This window comes from Zingiber officinale, chromosome 1B, assembly GCF_018446385.1.
Source record: "Zingiber officinale cultivar Zhangliang chromosome 1B, Zo_v1.1, whole genome shotgun sequence".
NCBI lineage: Eukaryota > Viridiplantae > Streptophyta > Magnoliopsida > Zingiberales > Zingiberaceae > Zingiber > Zingiber officinale.
Genome location: NC_055986.1, coordinates 29,164,442 through 29,171,723, shown reverse-complemented (window position 1 = coordinate 29,171,723; position 7,282 = coordinate 29,164,442).

The following is a 7,282-nucleotide window of genomic DNA, read 5'->3' as shown; positions in this document are numbered from 1 at the left end:
CTAATGTATGCTTGTTGGAGTGTATACTAAAAGCCTAGCTTTTGTAAGCATTTATTTTTGAAATAAAATAATCACATTGGTCAATATCTATATTTATTTGTTAAATGTAATTATTCAATTAATTTATATAAGTAGATAACATGGTGTGTGGTGTCACACTCAGAAGATCATGTTGTCGGTTCTTTATAAATTATAAATAGTTGCTCGCGACTAAGATGGAAAGGAACAAACCATTAGAATAGTCGTAGTGTAATTAAGTATTAGTTTATCTTGACTAATAAATTACACTGGTACACTCTAAGTGTATTGAGTAGGACCATTTTAGGTAAGTTCTTTTTGTACTGACTAAATAAAAGAACTAGACCTTAGTTATTATGGAAGTGTGTACTCTTAATCCTAATATAAAAACAAGCACATATATTTAGTATTTATTTCTTTAACTTATCAAAGGGTGAGATTTAGCTCGATCAATCAATAGGCCCGATAAGTTGGGAAATGATATTACTTATAGTGTGTGTTGTTGTTTATTGAAGGAATCTGTATCCTAGTTATCTAGGTTGAGAATGCCCCCAAGAGGAGCTCATAAGGATTGCAGGTGGACTTAGTCCGACATGACAATGAAGTTGAGTGGTACTACTCTTGGAGCTAGATATTAATTAAGTTAGTTGTCAGTAACTTACTTAATTAGTGGACATTCGTTATCTTAAACACAAGAAGACTAACACACTCATAATAAGAAGGAGCCCATAATGTAATTTGGGATTGGTGCGGTAATGCGATAATAACTCTCTAGTGGAATGAGTTATTATCGATGAACTTGAGTTGTGTGTTCGGGGCGAACACGAGATACTCAAGCTCATCGGAAGGCCAAAACCAATTTCTCCTCTAGGTCCCTATCGTAGCCTCATTAAAGCCTCAAGTCCATCCAAAGAAAGACCCATCTTGGTGTCCAAGAAGGGGGTCGGTCCAATGGTCGGCCTCAATTAAGCCTCAAGTCCAATGGTCGGCCACATCTCCTCTTAAAGGGTCGGCCCTTTGCTTGGTGCCCAAGCATGTAGGGGCCGGTCACAATAATTCAAAAAAGGAGGGGTGTTTTGAATTTTTAAAATCTTCTCTTTGTAGAAAACTACAAGTTTTAAAAGAGAGATTTTAAATTTAAAAACTTTCCTTATTTGAATTAGGTCACATGTTTTAAAAGAAAGTTTAAAAGTTTTAAAACTTTCCTTTTTCTATCACCATATTAAAAAAGGAAATTTTATAAGAGAAGTTTTAAATTTTAAAACATGGTTATAATTTTTAAAACTTTCCTTTTTTAACTCCTACTTTAGAAAATTAGAAGAGAGCTTGTAAAATTTTATAAAGGATTATAAAATTTTATAAAAAAAAATTATTTCTTTCCTTAATGAGGTAGCCGGCCACCTTGCTTGGTGCCCAAGCAAGGGGCCGGCCAAAATAAAATAAAAAAAAATCATCATCCAATTACTGTTTGGTGATTGATTCAATCAAGAGGAAAGAAAAGGAAAAATAAAAGGGAAAAGGAAAAACAAGAGGAAGATTTTAACTTTTGTAAAAAGTCTTTCCTTTTTTGCCTTGGGCAAGTAATATAAAAGAAGGGGTGAGGAGGCCTCATGAGATATCAATTCTTATTCTCTTGGTGGCCAGCCCTCCCTCTCCCCTCTTATTTTCCCATTTGCTCTCTTCTCCTTGGTGGTGTTGGTGGCCGGATTTTAGAGGAAGAGGAAGAAAACTTTTAGGTGGTGTTCATCTTGGAAGATCATCACCCACACGACGTCCAAGGCGAGGCGAGAAATACGACAGAAGATCTCGAGGTCATTAGCATACAAAGAGAATGTATAATTAGCAATTATTTTCCGCATCATGCTAGTTATTTCTTTTTGTAAGAATTCCAAATACAAGAGGCATTAGATCTAGTTTTTGGAATTTATTTTTTGAGTTTGTGTTTTCTTTGTTTTCCGAATTTGTGATTCAATTGTTCTTTTTGGTTAACCTAGAGTTATTTAAGGAAATTAAATATTAGCTTTCCTTAAAAGGCTTTGTCTAGGCAATGGTGGTTGCTCCCATATCCAAGAAGGTCATGTGCCTCATCATGCAGTCCTGAAAGCCAATTTTGGAAATTAATATTTAATGGAATTAATAACATAGGTGGATTTGAATCAATAGTGTTAAGTTCCGCTTGCGATTCAAATCTAAACCATTAAGAACAGATAAGTTAAATTTAGAATTAATGATGTTATGTTCCGTCTGTGATTCCTAATTTAACTTCTAAAGAAGACAATAGGTTATTTAAGGAAAGGTTCGACACTTGTACAAAATTTTTGTACAGTGGAACCGGTACGATTTTCTTAGGACTAACCAACAATGCTATGTTGTGAATGAGACCGGATATCTGTTTTGTCATGGGCATGGTTAGCAAATATCGAAGTAACCCTGGACAGGGACATTAGACTGTGGTAAAGCATATATTGAAGTAGCTTAGAGGGTCTAGAGATTATATGCTATTTTACAAAGCAAATGATTTGATCCCTGTGGGTTACACAGATTCTGACTTCCAATCAGATAGAGAAAATAGTAAGTCAACCTCGGGGTTTTGTGTTTACTTTAGGAAGTGAAGTCATAACTATGGAGGAGTGTTAAGCATAGGTGCTTTTCTGGACTCCACCATAGAAGCTGAGTATGTGGCAGCCTCTGAGGCAACCATAGAAGTTATATGGCTCAGAAACTTCATGATGGACTTAGACATGATTTCTGGTTTGCCCAAAGATTATTACAATTTTTGTAATAATAGTGGTGCAGTAGCAAACTAGAAGAAACCATAAGTCCATAAGGCAAATAAACACAATAGAGCGCAAGTACCACCCAATACGAGACATCGTATAATGAGGAGAAGTTGTTGCTACCTAAATTGCATCAGGTGATAACCTGGAGATTCTTTCACTAAGGCCCTTAAGGCAAGAACTTTTGATGGGCATGTTGAAGGTTTGGGAATCAGATGTATGGCAGGGTATATGGTAGCATAGTCTTTTAGTATAAGTGGGAGATTGTTAGAGTGTATACTAAAAGCCTAGCTTTTTGTATAAATATTTATTTAGAAATAAGAATCACATTGGTCAAATGTCTACATTTATATGCTAGGTGTAGTTGTTCAATTAATTTATATTGTACACAACATGGTGTGTGGTGTCATACACAGAAGATCATGTTATCAGTTCTTTATAAATTATAAACAGTTGCTCACAACTAAGATGGAAAGGAACAAACTGTTGGAATAGTCGTAGTATAATTAGGTATTAGTTTATCTTGACTAATAAATTACACTAGTATACTCTGAGTGTATTGAGTAGGACCATTTAATATAAGTTCTTTTTGTACTGACTTAATAAAAGAACAAGACCTTAGCTATTATGGAAGTGTGTGCTCTTAATCCTAATATAATAACAAGCACATATATTTAGTATTTATTTCTTTGACTTATCAAAGGGTGAGATTTAACTCGATAAATCAAAATGCTCGATAAGTTGGGAAATGATATTACTTATAGTGTGTGTTGTTGATTATAGAAGGAAACTATGTCCTAGAAATCTAGGTTGATAATGTCCCAAAGAGGAGCTCATAAGGATTGTCATGTTAAACCCTGCAGGTGGACTTAGTCCGACATGACGATAAGGTTGAGTGGTACTACTCTTGGACTAAGATATTAATTAAAATGAGTTGTCAATAACTCAATTAATTAGTAGGCATTCGACATCTTAAACACAGGAAGATTAACACACTCATAATAAGAAAGAGCCCAAAATGTAATTTGGGATTGGTGCGGTAGTTCAATAATAATTCTTTAGTGGTATGAATTATTATTGATGAAATTAAGTTGGGTGTTCAGGGCGAACACAGGAAGCTTAATTTCATCGGGAGACCAAAACCAATTCCTCCTCTCGGTCCCTATTGTAGCCTCTTGTATATAGATAATTATATCCACCTTCTTACCCACTCTTTGGTGGCCGGCCAAGCTAGCTTGGAGCCCAAGCTAGGATCGGCCAAGACCCAAAGATTGAGCCAAGTAGGGGACGGCAAATGCTTGGAGCCCAAGCATGGTGTGGCTGGCCCTAAGAAAAATAAAAGAATTTTTATTTTAAAATTTTTCTTATGTGGATTCCATAGTTTTAAAAGAAAGTTTAAAATTTAAAATTTTCCTTCTATAAAAGGTTAAGAAAAGATTTGATATCTTTCCTTATTTGTAAAATGAGAGGAAGATTTTAATTTTGATAAAACTTTCCTTTTTTATAACCATGTTCATGATTTAAAAAGAGAGTTTTAAAATTAAATATTTTCTTTTATAGTCTTCTACAAAATATTAGATATATTTCCTTATTTGTAGATTGAAAGGAGATTTTAATTTTAGAGATAACTTTCCTTTTTGGAAATCAACCACATGTTTAAAAGAAATATTTTAATTTATAAAATTTCCTTTTATAACCAAACATGAAGGGATAAATTATTAGAGAAATTTTAATTTTAAATTTTCCATAAACAAATAAGGAAGTTTTAATTTTGTGTTTAAAACTTTCCTTATTTGGAGCATGAGGATGTGGTCGGCCATAACATGATTAAAAGGAAAATTTAATTAATTTTTCCTTAATAACATGATGAAGCACTCCAAGATAAAGATACAGCATCTTGGCAAAGAGCAATGAATACTGAAATATAATCTACGTATTCTAATAAAGTCTGGGAGCTTGTAGAACCACAAAATGGTGTAAAAGCCATTGGGTGTAAATAGGTCTACAATAGGAAAAGAGGGATAGATGGGAAGGTGGAAACTTTCAAAGCAAGGCTTGCTAAAAAAGGGAAACATTTTCATCGGTAGTCATGCTTAAGTCTATTCGGATTCTTTTATCTATTGATGCTCATATGGATTATGAGATATGGCAAGTGGATGACAGCTTTCCTTAAAGGAAGTCTTAAAAGCATCCATATGAAGCAACCAGAGGGGTTCATTGCAAAAGGGCAAAGAGCATCTTGTATGAAAGCTCAATCGGTCTATTTATGGACTGAAGCAAAGCTTCAAGGTCTTGGAACATCCAGTTTAATGAAGTAATCCAGACCTATGGATTTATTCAGTATCCGGATGAGTCTTATGTATACAAGAAGTGTGATGGAAACATGGTGGTATTTCTTGTACTATACATAGATGACATATTTGGTAGTTGGAAACAATATCAAAGTGTTGTCAGAAGTAAGGGTATGGTTGTCTAAACAATTCGATGTGAAGGACTTGGGAGAATGCACATATTCTTGGGATCAAAGTAATAAGGGATCGCAAGAAAAGAATATTATGATTATCCCAAGCTTCATATATCGATACGATCCTAGCTCGTTTTAGCATGCAAGACTCCAAGAAAGGTTTTCTACCTTTTAGACATGGAGTAACTTTATCTAAAGAGATGTCTCCGAAGACATGAAAGGAGATAGAGGACATGAAGGCAGTTCTTTATGCTTCAGCTATCGAAAGCATAATATATGCTATGCATAAGACCAGATATCTGCTTTGCCGTGGGTATGGTTAGCAGATATCAAAAGTAACCCTAGACAGGGACATTGGACTGCTGTTAAGCATATATTAAAGTACCTGAGAAAGACTAGAGATTATATGCTGGTTTATCAAACAGATAATTTACTCCCTGAAGGTTACACGGATTTTGACTTCCAATCAAATAGGGATAATAGTAAGTCGACCTTGGGGTTTTGTGTTTACTTTAGGAAGTGAAGCCATAACAATGGAAGAGTGTTAAGCATAGGTGCTTTTCGGATTCCACCATAGGAGTTGAATGGCTCAAAAACTTCATGATGGACTTAGACATGATTTCTGGTTTATCCAAAAATTATTACAATTTATTGTAATAATAGTGGTGCAGTAGCAAACTCGAAGAAACCATAAGTTCATAAGGAAAGTAAACACAATAGAGCACAAGTACCAGCCAATATGAGACATCGTATAATGAGGAGAAGTTGTTGCCGCCTAGATTGCATCAGGTGATAACCTGGGAGATCTTTTCACTAAGGCCCTTAAGGCAAGAGCTTTTGAAGGGCATGTTGAAGGGATGGGAATCAGATGTATGGCAGGATATATGGCAGCATAATCTTTTAGTATAAGTGGGAGATTGTTAGAATGTATACTAAAAGTCTAACTTTTTGTATAAATATTTACTTAGAAATAAGAATCACATTGGTCAAAAATGTTTACATTTATGATAAGTGTAATTGTTCAATTAATTTATATTATAGATAACATGGTGTGTGGTGTCACACACAGAAGATCATGTTATCGGTTCTTTATAAATTATAAACAGTAGCTCGCGACTAAGATGGAAAGGAACAAACCATTGGAATAGTAGTAGTGTAATTAAGTATAAGTTTATCTTGACTGATAAATTACACTAATACACTCTAAGTGTATTGAGCAGGACCATTTAAGGTAAGTTCTTTTTATACTGACTTAATAAAAGAACAAGACCTTAGTTATTATGGAAGTGTGTGCTCTTAATCCTAATATAATAACAAGCACATATATTTAGTATTTATTTCTTTGACTTATCAAAGGGTGAGATTTAGCTTGATAAATCAAAAATCCCGATAAGTTGGGAAATGATATTATTTATAGTGTGTGTTGTTGATTAAAGAAGGAAACGATGTCCTAGTAATCTAGGTTGATAATGTCCCCAAGAAGAGCTCATAAGAATTGTCATGTTAAACCTTGCAGGTGGACTTAGTCCGACATGACAATGAGGTTGAGTGGTACTACTCTTGAACTAAGATATTAATTAAAGAGAGTTGTTAGTAACTCATTTAATTAGTGGGCATTCGACATCTTAAACACGGGGAGACTAACACACTCATAATAAGAAGGAGCTCAAAATGTAATTTGGGATTGGTGCGGTAGTTCAATAATAATTCTTTAGTGGTATGAATTATTATTGATGAAATTAAGTTGGGTGTTCGGGGCGAACACAGGAAGCTTAATTTCATCGGGAGACCAAAACCAATTCCTCCTCTCGGTTCCTATCGTAGCCTCTTGTATATAGAGAATTATACCCACCGCATACCCACTTCCTACCCACCCTTAGGTGGCCGGCCAAGCAAGCTTGGAGTCCAAGCTTGGGCCGGCCAAGCCAAGGGTTGAGTCAAGATGAGGGGGCCGGCCATAGCTTGGAGCCCAAGCTTGTTATGGCCGGCCCTAATAAAATTAAAAGGATTTTATTTTAAATTT